Below are 18,755 nucleotides of genomic sequence, written 5' to 3'. Positions count from 1 at the left end.
TCTGCCTCTGGGAAACCAAAACTTAAGCACCGCCTCCTGGATGGGCCAGCCCCTGTAAAGAGGGTAAAGAGCCCCCCAGAAGTCCCACCCAGTGACTCTGCTGAAGGCTGAGAAAGGTAGTCCTTTGTGAGGCACGTCGCCTCCCCAAACAAAATCAGGCCTCTGCCGGGAAGCTCGGAGAGGGGACAGGATGATGGGGAGGCTACAGCCGCTGCAAAGCTTTGGTGGTGAAAAGCTTTGGTGTCATTAACACCTCTTGGCACCTGTCCACTCAATCCCAGAACCCAGTAGCCAACATGTAGCTGAGGCCAGCCTGGGAAAGAAGATGATCCTGGCTGTTTTTCTGCCTCTTTGTGAGTGCTCTTTTTTCATCTCTGGAGACAGTGAGACAGAGAGAAATAAAGAGGGATGTCTTAGTTCTTGCCAATTAGGCCTATGGTCTGGCATGTGTGTGTGCGATGGGAGTGGGGCACCCTGTGGGTGACAGGAGGGCTCGGGACATGAAGTCAAATTAATGCCCATCATCCTCAAAGTCGCCAAGGTGGTGGGGGCAGGGGGCGAGTGGGCAGAGGCACATGAACCACAGACTGCGGTGTGCCAGCCCAGGGTGAAGGCAGGGCCACGGAGACTTTGCAACATGGACGAACGAGCTCATTTACTATTCACGAGGTAGAGCTACTTCTAGCTAGGGTGGGCTCCCAAGATGGGCTCCGACTCGTTCTCTGGCTGCGGGGCTGATGCTGTGGGTGGAAGTGCTGATCCAGATGTGGGAACTAACTTGCACTGCCTCGTAAAGGAGATAAGTGTTGGGAAATTGAACATCACAGGGAACTATTAAACACTTAACCTTGTAACATGGTAATTAGTTAGCGATGGTACCGAGTTAAGAGGCCTTTCAGTGTAGTAATTAGCCGCCTAAAAGGTTAAGATATAAACGAATGGCTTCGTGAACTTTATCCACTTGAGCTTTTTCATGAGCTAACTGAAGTGAATTCACTTGCCTGGGTCGGGAGGGTGTGTTCCGGGAGGGGGGCGGGGAGCTTCCGGGAACAGGTGGAGTGGAGTGTTGGGTGTATCCTAGAAAATAAGTGGAATTCGAGGCAAGAGGGTAAGGCAAGCTATTTTAGGTGGAACTAGTAAAGACAGATGCAGAGGCAAGACCTGGTCAAGGACCTACAAGGGTTGCTGGTGTATTAGTCAGCTGCTGCCACAGTAATGCTGCATGACAAAGAACCTCCAAATCTAGGCTGCTTACAGCCATTAACATTCATTTTCTTACTCCTGTGTCTGCAGGTTTGTTGGAGTTTGGCTGGTCTTGGCCAGCCTGGGCTGGGCTGGGCTGGGCTGGGCTATGGTTTAGATCCTCCCTACATACCTCATTCTGGAGCCCAGCTAGGGGTGGGAGCGGTTCAGAGTATGTTCTTCATTCTTTTCGCGATGAGAGCAGAAATGCAGGAGGGCAAGCCCAACAGAAGAGCCACACGCCAAGCCGCTGGTGACACCACACGTACTAAATCCCATTGGCCGAAGCGAGTTACCTGGCCAAGCCCAAAGTCAAGGGGCAAGGCTTGTACTTCACCCACCATCAGGCCATGGCTAGACGGGGATGAAACAGGACTGACAACTCAATCCAGCACACATGGCCTGCCTCATGGAAGAGCCGTCTCTGGGCAGGTTCTCAAACCTGAGCGTGCATCTGAGTCACCCGGCACATTTGTAGGCACCCAGATGCACGACCCGACTGGGTTTCTGACTCAGCTGGTCTGGAACAGAGTCTGACAATCTGCTGTTGTAATACATTCTCCCAGGGTTGCCAATACTGTCGGCCTGGGGACCACACTTCAAGAAGATCCAGTCTAGAAAAATAATAGGAGGTTTGTTTACAGAGGATCAGAGAGGTCAGCCTGTGGGTGGCCTTGAATGCCACACAAAATAGCTCTATGTACTGAACCCTTACTACCTTCCAGTTACTGTCCTAAAAACATTCTGTGTGTTCTCTTCGTTGGTACATTAACCCTGTGAGGTGTGGTATTGCCATCTGACAGATGAGGACTCTGAAACATGGTGGGTGATGTGACTGATAAGTCCCCACAGCTTGGGGCGGGGTGGGGGGGGGGTGGAGATAGAACTTATGACCAGTGTTCTGTCCTGTCCTGAATGTCAGCCTTTCACCTGTTGACAGTGGGGAGCCAGATCAAGTTCTAAGAGAAGGAATGACCTGCGGTCGAGAAAAGTCTGGATTTGGAACTGGATGGTCTAGGCACAAACCACACTTTGATGGTCGATAGCTAGATTTTCATTTATTCAATCAACAAAAATTTATTGAGTTTTGGGGTAGACTCTGTCAAGACCCTAGGGCTAGAACAAGATAGGCAAAGTCCTTACATTCTTATGAGAGAGGGGGACAAAACATTTTATATGTGCACTAGGAAGACAAATAATTAGTATGAGGGGACACAGACTGAAGGGCTACTGTTGTATATGAGTGGCCAGGGATGGCCCCTGTAAGGAGTGACATTGGAAGAGAGACCTCAATGGGAGGAGAAAAACAGTCCAGCAAGGGAAATAGCATGGGCAAAGGCCCTGGGGTAGGAACAACTGGCCTTGTTGGAGGAGCAGCAAGGATTCTAGTGCATCTGGAGGAAGAGTGACAGTAAATGAGATTAGAGGACTGGACAGGGCTGGGTCTTGGAGGGCCTCACAGACTGTGGTTAGGCCTTGGATTTTATGCTGAAAGAGATGGGAGCCACTGGGGTATTGAACGTGGGAGAGTGATGTGATTAAGAAAGAAGATCCAGGCTGCTAGGTGAAGAATAGACCTCAGGTGGTTAGGGGTGGAAGCAGGGAGACCAGTTACAAGATGGTTGCCGAGGTCTTTGCTATGTCTTGAGACCTTCCTGCTCCTTAAGGTTCACATCCAGAAAATGGGAGGAGCATCCCTTCTGTCTTTTGCCCTCAGGCTCTGTATGAGAGCTGAAGGAGATCAGGGTGTGGGCAAGGGAGTGAGTAGGAAAGACTCGGGCAGGGAAATCAGGTAGTGATTTTTCTGGCGGAATCCGTGGGCCTGCCTCTGCCTGGCTGGGGGACCAGCACAAGCCTGGAGTGGAGAGGGGTCCCGTCTCCCCCTGCAGAGCAGACATCTCACGCATCACTGTCCCAGCTCTGGGCTCAGCGTCCCATCCCCCACCCTCTCCGCCCCCAACCCTCTCACTCTGATAGGGAGTAATTATTTATGTTCTTGTTTAATTAGCTCATTAGGCATGTGCTGCAGTATTTCTGATAATAAATCTCCTCCTCTAGTGGCTCTTAAGTGCATTTTCACTGGTGCCTGGCCGCGGCGACGGACGCTGCAGTTGCAGATGTGAGGGGAGCTGCTGGTTGGGGCTGGGTGACCCGCGTTCTGTCCCCTGGAGTGTGCGTGGACAGGTGGGGAGGCTGCCGAGGCCCTGGGCATGGAGACAGGATCTTGGAAGCTAAGGCGGTGGCAGCAGCCGGCACTGAACGCCAGAGAGATATTTTTACCACCCGTCAAAATGCCACCGTGTGTGAGCCAGTGCCAAGGGCTGCCTCCCAAGGCTGCTTTCCTCTCCTCCCCCAGCCTTTGATTGTCGCTCAAAGGAAGGTCTGAGTGAAACAGAGAGACTTTGAAAATTCCCGGGTTGGGTAGGCTGGTGCCCAGCAGTTCTTTCCCTCTGGCAGGGGCTGGAAGGAAGCTTCTGTCCTACAGCAAAAGTGAGTGGGTGGGAGTTGCCTTCCTAAGGCACAAGTGCCAGGATTTAGACCCAAACCCCACTCTCCCCCATTCTGTCTAGAGTCCCCTCCTTCACAGAAGATCAGAGGGCCTGAAATTCTACCATTAGAGATGCATTTCTTTGTACTTAGCACAGGCAAAAGCCTGGGTGATGCTGACATGGCTTCCTCCGGGACTGGTCAACAAAGGATACGGGCATGATGGAGGGCACAGTGGAGGTCCCAGCAGGAGGAGGAAGCAGGGGGTCAGGGTGGGGTCGTAAGGCAACCTCAGAGCCCAGTTCCGCTGCGTGGACATATTGCCCAGGACTCAAAAATGCCCAGAGAGAGGGAAGGGAAGCCAAGTTCTTGCGATGGGTCCAGCTATTTATCTGTCACAATTCTCTTGGACTCTGTTCTTCTATCTTTAAATGAGCTTTGTTCTTGTTACCCTGACAGATTGAAAAAGGTTCGGAGTTAGAAAGGGATAGTTCAAGGTCATCCAGGCCAGGCCTCGCCTTTCTTCGTGAATCCTCATGATGCCCACCCCTTCTCCCACCCATCACCCCCGCCTCCCACCACACCGTTAGGATGTTACCTGGTCCCATAGGGGAAGAACTTCCACATAAGAGAAACTATCCCCTCCTTTTTTTCCCCAGGAGCCCGACTACTGTTGGGAGCTCTAGCTAAAAATGTTCCTGTGACAGGCCCCCCAAATTCATCTGCCTCCACCTCCTGCCCTTACCTTCTGCCTTCACCCACATCAGGAATAATATGAATTCTTGTTTCAAAATATGTCCATGTGATGTTTGCAGATAATTCTCAGGGCTTGCCTGCCTAATGCCATTTTTTTTTTCGGATTCAACATCTTTTTTTTCCTGCCTTCTTCCGTTCTTGCGTTTCACCTTTAGACATTGAAGAAGTGTTTAGTTTATGCTTCTAATGTCAGGTCTGGGCCACTCACAGGACCCCCCTGCCCTCCTGAAATTCACATTTCCGAGGGAGGCAGACATTAAAGCACTTGGTACTTGAGGAGTAACTGATTCAGTTATTACAGTTGGGATAAGTGCTGTGCAAGCACATGTGAGAGAGTGTCCTGGGAAGGTCAGGGAAGTCTTCCTGGAGGAGGTGATTCAGAAGATCAAATAGGAGCATGGTCAATGAAGAGACACAGGAGGCGATTTAGGTCAAGGGCCGCCATGCTTGTCCCTGGAACAGGAAGGGACCTGGGGTGTATTCTGTACTGTGTCTCCTGCTCCCCTGCCTTGGAAGCGTGCCAGGTTGTGCCCTCCCTCTGCGTGTGTGGGGTCCAGTGGGCAGTGTGCTGGATGTGGCCTGGCCAGAGCAAAGTAGACTGAGGCAGCCCCTCCTGGGTTGGGGGTACCCCTCATCTGAAGGCGGCCTCGGCCCTTTCTGCTCCTATGGGCCAAGTCCCACCCAGACTGGAGGCCCCTAACCTAGCTGCCCGTCTCACGTTGTTCTGAGACCACCACAGCCCCTCCTCCGTACGAGGCTCTTTCCAAGACAGAATGACCCAGGGCTGTGTGGCAGCTTTGTGGGCACAACCAAGCATCCTGGGGTCCCAGGGCCTCTAGCTCAAACCTTCCTGATTCCTGATCTTCCATAAAATATATGTATTTTTTAATTTACTTGTCTCATTTTATGCACTTTTGTGTGGCAACTCATCTTATATGTTGGTTGGAAGTAAGTGGATTATAAATCACAAAACCAATGGATGGAAATTAGGTCAAAAGTGCCAAGTAAGTACAAGTGGTTTTTTTTTCCTCCAGTAATGATGATGACAATAAGAGCCAATCTTTCTTTTTTTAAATTTTTGAGAGAGAGAGAGAGAGAGTGAGAGAGAGAGCATGAGTGTGGGAGGGGCAGAGAGAGGGAGACACAGAATCCGAAGCAGGCTCCAGGCTCCGAGCTGTCAGCACAGAGCTCAATGTGGGGCTTGAACTCATGGACTTTGAGATCATGATCTGAGCTGAAGTCAGATAGATGCTTAACCGACTGAGCCACCCAGGGGCCCCAAGAGCCAACCTTTCTGAGAAAGTACTATGTGCTAGTTATGATTCTAGTGGCTACCATGTATTAGCTTATTTAATGTTTCCAATACATCGATGACCAAGGTACTGTTATTATCTTATTTGTTTGTTTGTTTTTTCTTTTACAGATGAGAAAACTCAGGTGCCGAGAGGTTAAGTAGCTTTCCTGAGGTGTTCTGCCTGGGATTTGAACCCAGGCAGGCTGGCTCCAGGGTCTGGACCTCAATGCCTTAAAAATCTGCAGCTAGCTTGTGAGCGCTTGCTGTATGCTCCCCACTGTGCCAGGCATGTACGTCATGACCCGAGAGGCAGCCCTTACTAATATGCTCACTTCACAGGGTAGAAATCTCCAGGGTCAGAGAGGGTAGGCAAGCTGTGTGAGGTCTCCCATCTTGGAAGTGGCAGAGCCAGAATCCAAACCCAGGCCTGCCATCCTCCAGAGAGTTCCTGACCACTCTTCTTCCTCCCCAGACATGACTTAGGGTGGAGAGGGGTGACATGGATGTCTTGGAGTTATAGGTAGTATGTTCAAAATTAGGGCATCTTGCTGGCTCAGTGGGTAGAGCATGTGACTCTTGGTCTCAGGGTCATGAGTTCAAGCCCCATGCTGGGGCTTTAAAGCTTGCTTTAAAGCTTGCTTTCTTCTTTCTTCCTTTCTTTCCTTCTTCTTTCTTTCTTCTTTCTTTCTTTCTTTCTTTCTTTCTTTCTTTCTTTCTTATTTCTTTCTTTCTTTCTATCTTTCTTTCTTTCTTTCCTTCTTCTTCCTTTCTTCTTTCTTTCTTTCTTTCTTTCTTTCTTTCTTTCTTTCTTTCCTTCTTCTTTCTTTCTTCTTTCTTTCTTTCTTTCCAGCTTACCATAAATAAATAAATAAATAAATAAATAAATAGAAAAACAGAGACCAGTGACCGCATTTCCCTTCTAGATCGCCCCCTTCCCAGCCACCTACTCTATTAACAAACCCAGAACCATCAGCCCGCTCTCCCTCAGAACCACCACGAGGAGAAAGGGGAAGTGTGAGCCAGGCCAACACATCCCAGCCACCCAAACATGGGAAAGCAAGCGGGTGCCTTAGGGAGGGGTCTCAGCTGGGCAGGTGGCAGAACTTCCAGGCAGTACTGGTGACGTCTCACAAACAAAACCATAGCTTCTGTGAAAGCAGAAGGAGGCCCGTGCTGCAGAAAGGGCCTGGAGGATTCCGTGTGAGGCCTGAGAGCTGAGGCGTGTGTGCCTTCCGCCTCTTCTCCACACTGCAGAAAGTGATGGCCGGGCCCTGGGGCGTTTTAATTTATGGCTTGCCATTTGAACCGTGGCTGATCGGCCTCCCCATGGCTGCCTCCTCCCAGGACTGAAATGAAACGCGGGTCACGGGTTCAACCCTAGTGATGGGGTGTACTCAGGAGAGAGGGAGGAGATTTATGGCTTGGTCTCTACCCTTAATGAGCCATCATCCCCCAGAGCCACGGTGGCCACTGCCTTCCCGGCCGGGTGAAGCCCAGAACCAGTGCCAAGGGGCAGGCAGGGGTGCGGGGCTGGAGGATGGTGCCATGAATCTCTGACAGCCACGGGGCTCCCTGGCTCACGGACATCCGGTGGAGGGAGCAGCCAGTGGATCACAGTTGGGCTATTGACCTTGAGTCTTAAGCAAAGTGAAGAATAAAAGGTCATATTTATTCCGTCAGAACCACAGGAGCCATAAAATATCCGAATGTGAATCAAGACAGCGATAAATCACTCATCGTTCTTGGGAATTTGGCTGATCTGTCTTCTGGCCTCGTCACCCACTGGGCAAGCTGGGGAGAAGTGTGTTCAGAAACGGGGGACTCCAGGGATCCCAAACAGTGCTCTCTCTGGAATGCAGAAGTGCCAAGAATCACTGAGACTCATGGGTTCCTAGAATGTAAGATGTCCCTCACTGCAAATACGACCTTCTTAAGAGGTCTTCCTGACCACCTCCCCACAGAGACAGAGTGTGAGTGGGGGAGTGACACAGAGGGGGAGACACAGAATCCGAAGCACGCTCCAGGTGCTACACTGTCAGCACGGAGTCTGACTCAGGGCTTGAACTCACGAACTGTGAGATCATGACCTGAGCCGATGCTGGACGCTTAACTGAATGAGCCTCCCAGGCGTCCTTTACTTTCTTTTAACCCAATAGGCTTTTCCTTTTTGCCGTAGCATGGTCCACTTTATAACATATTCATTTGCCAATTATGTTTATTATTTATTTTCTGCCCTCACGCTGCCCAGAATGTCAACTCCTCGAGGCAGGGACTTGTATCCCCAGTGCTGTATCCCCATTGCCTCCAGCAGCGCTGGCATATAACAGGTGCTCCGCAGACATTTCTTGGATGAATGGACCAGCCTGAAAAGACTGATCTAACCGTAACCCTTCTCTGTGCCCAGGAAGACCAGAGTCCCATCCGGGAACACAGGACTTGCCCCGGGTCATACAGCCGTTAGGGGTTGCAGGACTAGAAAAAGAATCTAGGCATCCAACTCCTGGACCAGAGATGGGGTTCCGCGTGGTCTGAACTGCACTCACACCCATAAGAGGACGTGCTTGCCCGCCACATTCTGCTAACTACCTATAAGATCGGGAGCTGGCAGTCCAGGGTGGGCAGGCTGGGGCTTCCTTGCTTCCTGTCTTGATTTTTTTAAAAAGCAGGAAGTGAGGGGGGTGGCGGGGGAGGGCTCAGTCAGTTGAGCATCTGATTCCCGCTCAGGTCATGATCTCGCGGTTGGTTAGTTTGAGCCCTGAATGAGGCTCTGTGCTGACAGTGTAGAGCCTGCTTGGGATTCTCTCTCTTTCTCTCTCTCTGCCCCTCCCCCACTTGTGCATGCATGTGCTCTCTCTCTCTCTCTCTCTCTCTCTCTCTCTCAGATAAATAAATAAACTCAAAAAAAGGTGATGAATATACTGATAACTGACTTCCTAACCCAGAGGGGGTCCGATAATATGGGTTCCATGGGTGTGGGAGGTCAGGGAACTCTAACAAGGTGGCTGGGCGTACAGCAAGAGGTGTTTAGGGAGTACCTTCGCCTGGTGGCCGCCACCGTGCGGGCTCCTTCACCTGGATCGCTCGTTGCATTCTGACTCCGCGCCGTGAAGGAGTATAATAATAATAGCCAACATGCACTGAACTATGCGCCAAGTCCTGTTCTCAGTGCTTTTAGGTATTCATTCATTTAATCTGCCCGACAGCCCTATGAAGTGGAGAGCTTTCTATTATCGTCCCTACGTTACAAATGAGAAACCGGAGGCAAATATGCCAGGATATAAATGCTTCCATTCTGGGTGCTTGGGAGGCATCAGTGAACAAAACAACACAAGATCCTTGTCCTCCTGGGGGAAGCGGGCAACCAACACAAGTACACAAGTTCATTATATAGGTAGGGGGAGGCAACGCGTGCTGTGCAGGCAGAGCAGAGCAGGGTAAGGGGCTGGCGGCAGTGACCGAGTTGCAGTCTTAGGGCAGCCGGAGCAGGCCTCCCTGGCAGAGGCTTGAAGGAGGTGAGCCAAGTGGAGGTCTGCAGGAAGTGAGTTCCAGGCAGAGGGAACAGCCTGGGCCAGACCCCCAGGCCAGAGCACCTCTGAGGAGCAGTGAGGGGCCTGGGTGGCTGCAGTGGGGGAGTGAGGGGCAGAGTCCAGGAGATGGGGCAGGAAGGGAGCGGGGTCAGATGACAGGAACCTTACAGGCCCCCTCAAGGACACCGTCTCAAATGCTCTGACTCATTCAAAGGGCCGCCTCACTTCAAAGCTCACAGGTGGGGCGCCTGCGTGGTTCAGTTAGTTAAGACTCTGACTTCGACTCAGGTCACGATCTCACAGCTCATGAGTTCGAGCCCCGCATCGGGCTCTGTGCTGACAGCTCAGAGCCTGGAGCCTGCTTCGCATTCTGTGTCTCCCTCTCTCTCTTCCCCTCTCCTCTCTCTCTTTCTCATAAATAAATAAATAAATAAATGCTCACATGTGCTCACAGGCTCAAGCCAGCACCCTCCTCTCCTCTCTGTTCACACACTGAGGGTGCTTCCACACTGGCCAGTGGACACACACTCACACACACACTGGCCAACAGACACACACTTACACGGCTACCCCTCCCCCCAGAGCTCCCCGGAGCTTCATTTTCCATCCTACCTGTATGTGTGGAAGAAGGACGGGAGGGGTCCTCATCAGCCTTGCCCCATCAGCAGCCCAGCCTGGCCTCTCCACAGCTGGACCAGGTGAGGGAGGAAGGCAAGCCAGTTCCTGGGCCTTCAGACCCATACACCCCAACAAACAGTGCTGGAGAGACTCCCAGAAAATTACAGACGGAAGTCTGTGATGTACTCACACCCGATTGACTCACGTGATTACTCCCATATGAGATCGCAGACCCACATGGCCATCCTGCAGGGACACCAAAGTGCATTTAGTGGCTCTGTTCTGTGCTCATTGTCGGCACAGGAGCTGCTGTCCCAGGCCCGGGGAGGGGTGGGGACGGAGAAGGTAATAATACTGCTGCTTTTAGGGGCACCTGGGTGGCTCAGTTGGTTGGGCATCCGACTCTTGATTTTGGCTCAGGTCACGATCTCACGATGGGTGGGATTGAGGCCTGCCTCAGGCTCTGCACTGATTGTGCAGAGCCTGCTTGGAATTCTCTCTCTCCCTCTCTCTGCCCCTCCTCCACTCGCTCGTGCTCTCTCTCTCTCTCTCTCTCTTTCTCAAAATAAATAAACTTAAAAAAATAAATACTGCTGCTTTTAGGTAATCCCAGTTAGAACCAGGACGGGGCACCTCTAGACCAGGCTGGCGTCACCTGAGAGCTTCTGGCTAATGAATAAATTCCACAGTAAGGTTCATCTTCTCAGCGCCGAGACCCTGGCCCCCAAGATGACCTACCGGTGCCCCCAGACAGTTCACCTTCTGCCACTACAAGAGCTCCTGCCTGGAGATGGGTTAGGTGGTGTTAGTGTTCTCTATGAAAAAGATGTTGCTGCTGCAAAGATGAGTAGACAGACAGACAGACAGGGAGAGATGATAGACATGATAAAGTAGGTAAGCGTTCACTATATTTATACATGATGTAGTGAGTACATATTGCATGCCAGTGTTTTGCACATACTATTTCTAATCCTTATGTGGCTCTGCAAATTAGATTTGCAAACTGCCTTTATGAGCAAGAAGCCTGAAGTTCTGGGAAGTGAAGTAACAGGGGTAAAGATTAGGCGGCCGGTACGTCGGGAGTCAGAAGTCAAGCTCACGGCCCGGGGTCGCTCCTGTGCCAAATCCTCTGTGCGCTCATGGTTGGGAACGCGGTGCCCAAGCTCCCGCCCCTCTTTGCTGGCCGTACCCCACCCGCCCTCCTCCTGCTCCGCCTGGCTCCGGTCACCCTCTTCTGGTGATATTCTTGTAGAGTTCTAGAATGTCAGAATTGGACATTGAAGCACAGAGAAGAAAAGTGCCTTGCCCAAGGCCCCACAGCAAGTCCATGGCAAAGCCAGGGTTAGAGCCTTGTCCACGCAGTCTGGACCTGAGGCTATTTGATGGCGGGGGACAGCTCTGTTCCCCCACCCCGCCTCCCACTCGGCTGCGCAGAGTAGCCTCCGCACTGCGTCAAGATCTGACTCCAGAGGTCATTCTCTCCCTACCCCTGTTTAATTCCTTCCCGGCCAGCCTGCTTGTGAGAGGCAGAGGTGTCCGGGGGAGGATCAGCAGAAACACAGCCGGGAGAAGTGCTGAGCGGGCTCCCTCCGCCCACCGGCTGGAAAGGACATCTCTCTGCAGGACGAGGCCGCAGCAGAATGATGCCTGGCCAGCCAGGTGTCTGGCACGCCACTTGGTCGTGGGGTCCGGCTTCCAGGCACGCAGCTCAGAGCAGCCCTTAAGGAAGCACCAGAGAGTCTCCAGATCACTGATTCGTGCACCGGTGCTGAGTGTCCCTGTTATAAAAAACACCACCTCATATCCGTGACCACCTTACCACTTAACATGCTGCGTCCAAGGAGACACGTCTTCCTAGGTTTTCCCAACAGTCCAGTTGCAGTAGTATCGTTCCCATGTGACAGACAAGAAAGCGGAGATTCTCAGGAGCGAGACCTCCTTGTCCCCGATGGCTCAGCTAGCCAACGGCGAGGCCAGAAATGGAACCTGATCTTCAGACGGCAAATCCGAGCATTTTTATTACACACACGTGTTCCAAGCACTGTACCCGGTACTGAGCAAATATTGTATTTAATTTTCACAAAGATACCGTACGATCGCTATTATTAACCGATTTTGCAAGCAAGAAAACCGAGTGGGGTTCAGAGATGTGCTGTGAAGAGGCATACGTACATTGCATGGTCAGTGAGCTTTCTTCCACACAGCACAGATTCGACCTCGGGATTGATACAGTTCCCTTCCTCGGGGAGCTTCTCATCTGACACAGAGAGGGGATTATTACTGGGGGAAAGGCAGGACCCCAAAACTCACCCATGAAATAACTGAGGGTTTCACATCATCTTGATTTCTTCTATCAAGGGTCAGAGCTGACTTCAGCACTGTCATCGAAACAAAACCTCGTGTTTACTGTTCAGGCATCCTGCCCAGCACCGAACACGCTTTACCTCATTTAATCCTGACAATATTCCTACCAAGCAGGTACTCACATTCCTATTTAACCCAGGCAGAGGGGGTCACACAGTCTGCCTAGAGTCACACAGCGAATCAGTGGCAGAGCGGGACTTGAACCCACGCCCAACTGACCCCACAGCAGATACTGTGGACCACTGTGTGTTTCCTTCCGCAACCCCTTTCACACATCTGGTTGAGGCCAGGTTCTGTTCTGGAACTTCCCTGTTCTTCCACCATTAGGACGGATACAGAAGTGCCAACAGATGGCCCCAGGCCCCTCTCCCCAAAATGCCGCCCACCATCCCTGATCTGTCAGGGCAACCAAGCCCGTGGACACTGGAGCCAAGACAGCCCTGCAGACGGTGACTGTCCCCCTGAGTGTGTGTCAGCCATACTGATATGGCAACTATATTTCCAACAACCTCTCTCCCTCCTACCCTCCTGGCAGAATTTGCTTTGTGATGGCATTTTGCGGAGGGAAGGGGGGGCACTGATTTTATTGTGCCAAAATATGCGTAACGTGAAATTGACTATTTTAGCCATTTTCAGTGTGCAGTTCGGTGGCACGAAATGCATCCACACTTGTGCTGCCGCCGCCCATCCCCCAACTTTCCGTATTCCGGACCGTAACTCCGAGTCCATCAAACACCAGCTCCCCTTTCCCTTCCCCCCAGCCACCCTTCTACTTCTTGTCTCCCCCCATTCTCAGAACTTCGTATAAGTGGAATTGTGCCATTTTGGTCCTTTTGTATCTGGCTTATTGCCCTGAGCGGAATGTCCTCAAGGTTCACTTACAGTGTAGCGTGGGGCAGAATTTCAGAAAGATATGGAATGCGTCATGAATTTTTGCATCATCCTTGTGCAAGGGCTTCACTAATCTGTGTATCATTCCAACTTTAGTATACATGCAGCTGAACCAAGTACTGTGATAACATTTTTTAAATGTTTATTTATTTTTGAGAGAGAGAGAGAGCGTGAGCAGGGGAAGGGCAGAGACAGAGAGGGAGACACAGAATCTGAAGCAGGCTCCAGGTTCTGAGCTGTCAGCACAGAGCCCAACGCAGGGCTTGAACCCACAAACCAGGAGATCATGACCTGAGCTGAAGTCAGACGCTTAACCAACTGAGCCAGCCACCCAGATGCCCCGCTGTGATAACATTTTTAAGAAGGCTGGTGCCACAGGTGACTTTGCCGCTGGGTGGTGCCACCGTGAAATTATGGATCTGCCAATGCGGGGAACTGATCAGGGACATCACTGGGTGGCAATGACCTGGGTCTGCCAGTTAGCTTTTCCAGTGCATTTTGGACGCAGCTGGTGGGGAATCTTCGGTTTGAACACTCCTGTGTTTACAGTGAGGTGTAATTGGTCTGACACCTTCTGCGTTTTTTCTGTAAGTGATGAATTGTTAGTGAGCAAGCTTTCTCAGCTCCTCAAGGAGATGAAAGGCAACTATCATCGTCATCTTCACGGGGGTAACCAGCCGCCCTGGGAGGGGGCAGCCATGCTTATCTCCACTGCATTTCATTTTTCATACCCACACAGGAGGTTGTCCTGCTATCCTCATTTCACACATGAGCAAAGAGGTTCGGAAGGAGAAAGTGATCCGGAGTCCCACGGTCGGGGGCAGAACCGGCCCTCAAAGAGAGATTTCGGTCTGATTCCGAAACCCATGCTTTTTCCTCTGAGACATGCCAACCCAGTCCTTGGGGGCTGGGAGCGAAGGACAAGTAAATACAGGGAGAAGTTCCCCATCCACAGAGACCTGGATCAAGAGAGACGGAGAGAAATTAAAGACCCAGAGAGAGAGGCCTGACACGGGCGGGAGAGCTTGCTGGGTCAGCTGCGGTGGTACAAACAAGTCTGCAATGGTAGAAACGCTGCTTCCAGGGAACAGAATGGAACAACATGACTTAATAGCAGCCTGGGGGAAATCACAGAGCGTTTCCATTGACCGTGCGGAGCCACGGATGGGATGCAGCTTCCAGAAACTCTGATGCAATCTTGGGTGGGAATGGGAAGAGGCTCAAGAGAAGTAGGATGTCCCATTGGGGTAAGGTGGGGTCTGACTCCGTTCTCTGTGCTCAGACCACCCAAGAGAGAAGGGCCAAACCCACCCTGGCATGCTACTGAAGGGGAGCAGCTGGGTTGTACGTGGAACCCGGGGCCCTGAGGAAATTGGAAGGAATGGGAATGTTAATTCTGCAGAGGCAAAAAGCTCAGCGTGGGATGGGAGAGCAAAGCCCAGTTTGAGGAGCACTGATGTGTCCACACAAAATAAATAAATAACGCCTTGTTCTGAGTGTTCCCAGGGGGGTGGCTTGGGGCCCATAGGAAGAAGGCCCAACGTGGGCCAGGACTCTCCTCCACTCAGGGTTGTGAGAAGCTGGAGGGGCTGCCTGGCCTGCCCCTGCGGAGTGGCGAGCACAGTGCTGATAGCCAGAACAGTCTGTTGCAGAGGGACCCATGCCCCTCTCCAGCAGCGCTCCTGAGGTCTGTGTGTGGAGACGGCAGGGGAGGCTGGAAAGACCAAGCTGGGCCAGCGGCCACCATCAGGTCTCAGATGGCTGCCTCTGAGCTGGGCTGCATGCTGCCTAGCTGGCCGGAACTTGATCTCTCCTTCCCCATTGAGACCAGATGACTCCTCAGTTACCAACTAGCATATGCTGAGTGCTCGCTATGGACCCGGCACTGGTCAGAGCACAGGTGCTGACTCTTTAGTCCTCATAGCAACCCTGTTGAACTGTAAACCTCCCTCTTTACGGAGAGGTTGAGCGGCTTGCCCAAGGTCACACAGTCGGTAAGTGATGGTGCTTGGCTTTGAACCCTGATGACCCAGTATCAGCACATTAACCCCTCCAAGAGGAAGAGCTCCATGGAGCGGGGCCAGCCTCCCCCAGTGACACTGTAGTCTCAGCCAAACCCGGGGCCTGGCGATTTCCCATACCCTGACAGGCAGCCAGATCTGCCACACTTCCTGAGTCAGAGAGCAAAGGAAGGGCCTCCCCCGGGTCAGACCCTCACCTGTCACCAGGTAAGCCCTTCCTCTGGGGAGGGGAGCAAAGAGGCAGCCTGCTGGAGCTTGGCTCACTTTGGCCTGATTTCCGGCCATCTCTGCAATCACTCAGCCAGGGTTTAACTAACACTTGTCACCACCTGTCTTCTGGAAAACACTCTTGGAGTCACGTGGTGGGTGGGGGCACATGTCCTGCAGTGAGTGTTGCAGGCACGATGCCTCCCTGCCAACCCAGCCAGGACCCAGGCACAGCCCAGGTCTTCAGCTTCCTAGCTTGTGTGAGGTTTGTTAGGCACAAATCCCCGAGGCCTGCATTTCCACCGTCAGAGATACGTTTCTTTTGGTTCAGCATCACCAACTCCTTTATATAACAATCCCTCAAGAGGAGCTTACTCTGTGCCAGACACCGACCTAGGTTCTTTGTGAATCATGACTCGTTAAACCTTATAGCAACCCTATAAAGCAGAGCTTATAAATGCCCCATTTTACAGAAATGGGGTATTTTTAGGAAACTAAGGCACAGACAGGTTAAGAAATTGCCCACGGTAAGTTATTACAGCTGGGAAACGGCCGAGCCAGCATTTGAACCCAGCAGGCTGGCTCCAGGGTCTGCTCATCACCACTGCCCTCGGCTGCCTCTGAAGCTTCTCTTTCTTTCTAATGGTAGGTATTCCTGGGAGGGGTGACATCTATCGTCGGGATTGGATTTATCAGGGATTTTTCTTAATAGAGACTTATGCAACAGAACTGTAACTAACAGGCGGAAAGTGGAAAAACAGGAACAACGATGTAGAAACAGAGGACGGGGGGGGGGGGGGGGGCTCAAACTTCAGTTTGGCGAGGCAAAGAGAGCACTCTGGGAGCACACGAGCTTGAGCCCAGCCCAGGGAAACCCCAGAAGGATCCCAGTAAACCCTGAGGTCAAAGGAGTCAAGAAAAGCTGGAAAAACCAGAAAGAAGGGATGAAGCTTTCCAAAGTCACCGAGAGAGCTTGTGGGGAGAAAGAGAAACACAGGCATTCTATTGAAACCTTTAGGAGTGGCCTCTGAACCGGACAGCGTTCCCTGGGCTGGCCCCATCCATTTGGGGTACAAGGGCTCATGCAGGAAAGCACCTGTCTCCTGCTGGAGCACGTAACAAAGCTGTCCAGCATGCTCTGGAAGAGCAGCATCCTACTGCCCTGTCTGGTGTGGAAGCCTCTAGCCACATGTGACTAGCGTGACTGGGGACCTGAATTTTTTTTGTCTGATTCCATTTTAACTAATTTGAAGTTACATTTAAATAGCCACATGTAGCTACTCTTTGGTGGTGCAAATATAGAACATGCATTTCCTTCACCTGCCCAACAAATGTTTTTAAGGGCTGACTTTGTGCCAAGTGTTGTTCTAAAGGCTGGGGAAATATCAGTGAACAAAAGAGGCAGAAAAAAAAAAAACAACCCTGGTTTCCAGAAGGAGAGCTGAGATTCTACTGGAAGGAGAGAAAAGATAATTAAGAGAAAGCGTAGGAAGGGGCGCCTGGGTGACTCAGCTGGTTAGGTATATGACTCTTGATTTTGGCTCAGGTCATGATTTCATGGTTTGTGAGTTCGAGCCCCACGTTGGGCTCTGCACTGACAGTGTGGAGCCTGCTTGGGATTCTCTGTCTCTCTCTCTCTGTCTCTCTCTCTCTGCCCCTCCCCCACTGATGCGTGCTTTCTCTGTCTCTCAAAATAAATGAACATTAAAAAATAGTAAGCATAGTAAGTAAGCCAGTGACAGCATCTTTCTCTCAGGCAATAAAAGTGGACTGGGGTAAAAATGGAGCAGAGTAAGGGGCATGGGGGACCCAAGATAGAGGTGAGGGAGAGCCTGTGGTGTTAAATGGGTGATCAGAGAAGGTAACATTGGAGCAGAATTGAAGGAGGTGAGGTAGTGGGCATATGGACACCTGGCGGAAGAGCACTGAGGCAAGGTCAATGGCCAGTGCAAAGGCCCTGAGGCAGGAGCACCTTTGGCAGGTTTGAGGAATAGCAGGGAGGCCAGGCCCTGGTGCAGAGTGATCAGGGTGAGTAGGAAGAGAGGAAATAAGAGAGGAGACGTGCAGATCACATGGGACCTGTGGGCCATGCCAGGACTTTGACACATGAGACAGGCCTCACTGGGGGCATTGAGCAGAAGAAGGACTTGATCTGACTGGCTTGTAACAAGATCCTCTGGCTGCTGTCTCAGAAGACGCAGGGGGAGGAGAGCCAGAGAGTTCACCCAGAGGCCAAATAAACAAGGGCTTTGATCCCCAACCCTGCCTGCTCTCCCAAGGGTGGTGGGAATGGGTAGCGGGGGGGGGGGGGGTGGTGGGGAGCTTTGCCTCAGAACCTCAGTAATCTTGAATGTGGCTTCTTTACTTGCGGAGGGCCTCAGGGCACCCGGAGGGGGTGGGGGGCCTGTGTTCTCAGCAGTGGCAAAGGCAGAAAGGCAGAGACAGAGCCTGGTCCCTGGCCCCTGGCCCTTGTCAGAAGTTAAGAGGCTTCTGATTCTTGGAGCCCTCACCCAGTCACGCCAGCTCCATGATAATCCCATTCTAAAGAGTGGCCATGTGCCTTCCCCTGCTTTCACTCAGGGCCAGGCATTTAGGGAAGACCGGCGTCTGGCACGAGACACCAGAAGAAGGGTGGCTATCACTTGCATCGGTACTTCCAGTAAATTCTCTGTAACTATTCTCTGATCCCTAGACCAGAAACAACAAAGCTGAGACACAGATCCTTCCTGCCCCATGCCACTCTGTCCCACAGAATTTGAACACAGCCTCAGAATCCTTCTCGAGCCCGGCATTCAGCCAACACTCGGGATTGGAACACAGCACTGAACGTATTTGCGAGCCTTCCAGAACCTCGTTCCTGGCTACTACTTTGATGACCCTATTTCCTGTCACTCTTCCCTCCCACCACTCTATTACAGCCATGCCAGCTTCCTCACTGTTCCCACCTCAGGGCCTTTGTACTGGCAGCTCCCTCTGTGAGGAAACTGCCCACAGATACCCGCATGGCTCCCTCACAGTCCTCAGACCTCACAGGAGCATAAGGAAGCAGCCAGACAACCCTCATCCCTCCCTGAAATCCCACCTCTACCTCTAATTAGCTGTGCAACCTCGGGGCAATTCAGTTACCTTCTCTAAAATGGGAGCATAATTGTGAAAGGAACTTCTCAGGGCTATCATGAAGTAATGTGAGAGCGCTGAGTTCAAGCCTTGGCTAGGTACACATGTTCCCTCTGTGAGACCTGGGGCAAGTCACTTCTCTGCACTTCAATTTATTTATCTGTACATGGAGGATAATAATAGTACACCTCCCTCCCAGAGTTGCCATTAGAATTAAATCAGTTAACGTAT

At 51.7% G+C, this 18,755-nt stretch overlaps 1 protein-coding gene and 1 non-coding gene across 2 annotated transcripts in view; one reads left to right on the top strand and one right to left on the bottom strand.

The window, feature by feature from the left end:
* Positions 1-18,755, top strand: part of LRFN2 (leucine rich repeat and fibronectin type III domain containing 2) — a 42,454-nt gene that overhangs the window by 12,053 nt on the left and 11,646 nt on the right. The window lies entirely within an intron of this gene.
* On the bottom strand, positions 13,196-13,299 carry LOC122490686. The gene has a single exon (XR_006299223.1). It is a non-coding gene; the product is annotated as a U6 spliceosomal RNA (small nuclear RNA).

Source organism: Prionailurus bengalensis, chromosome B2 (genome assembly GCF_016509475.1).
Source record: "Prionailurus bengalensis isolate Pbe53 chromosome B2, Fcat_Pben_1.1_paternal_pri, whole genome shotgun sequence".
NCBI classification, from domain to species: domain Eukaryota; kingdom Metazoa; phylum Chordata; class Mammalia; order Carnivora; family Felidae; genus Prionailurus; species Prionailurus bengalensis.
The sequence above is the reverse complement of the archived record's forward strand: the minus strand, read 5'-3'. Positions and strand labels throughout refer to the sequence as shown.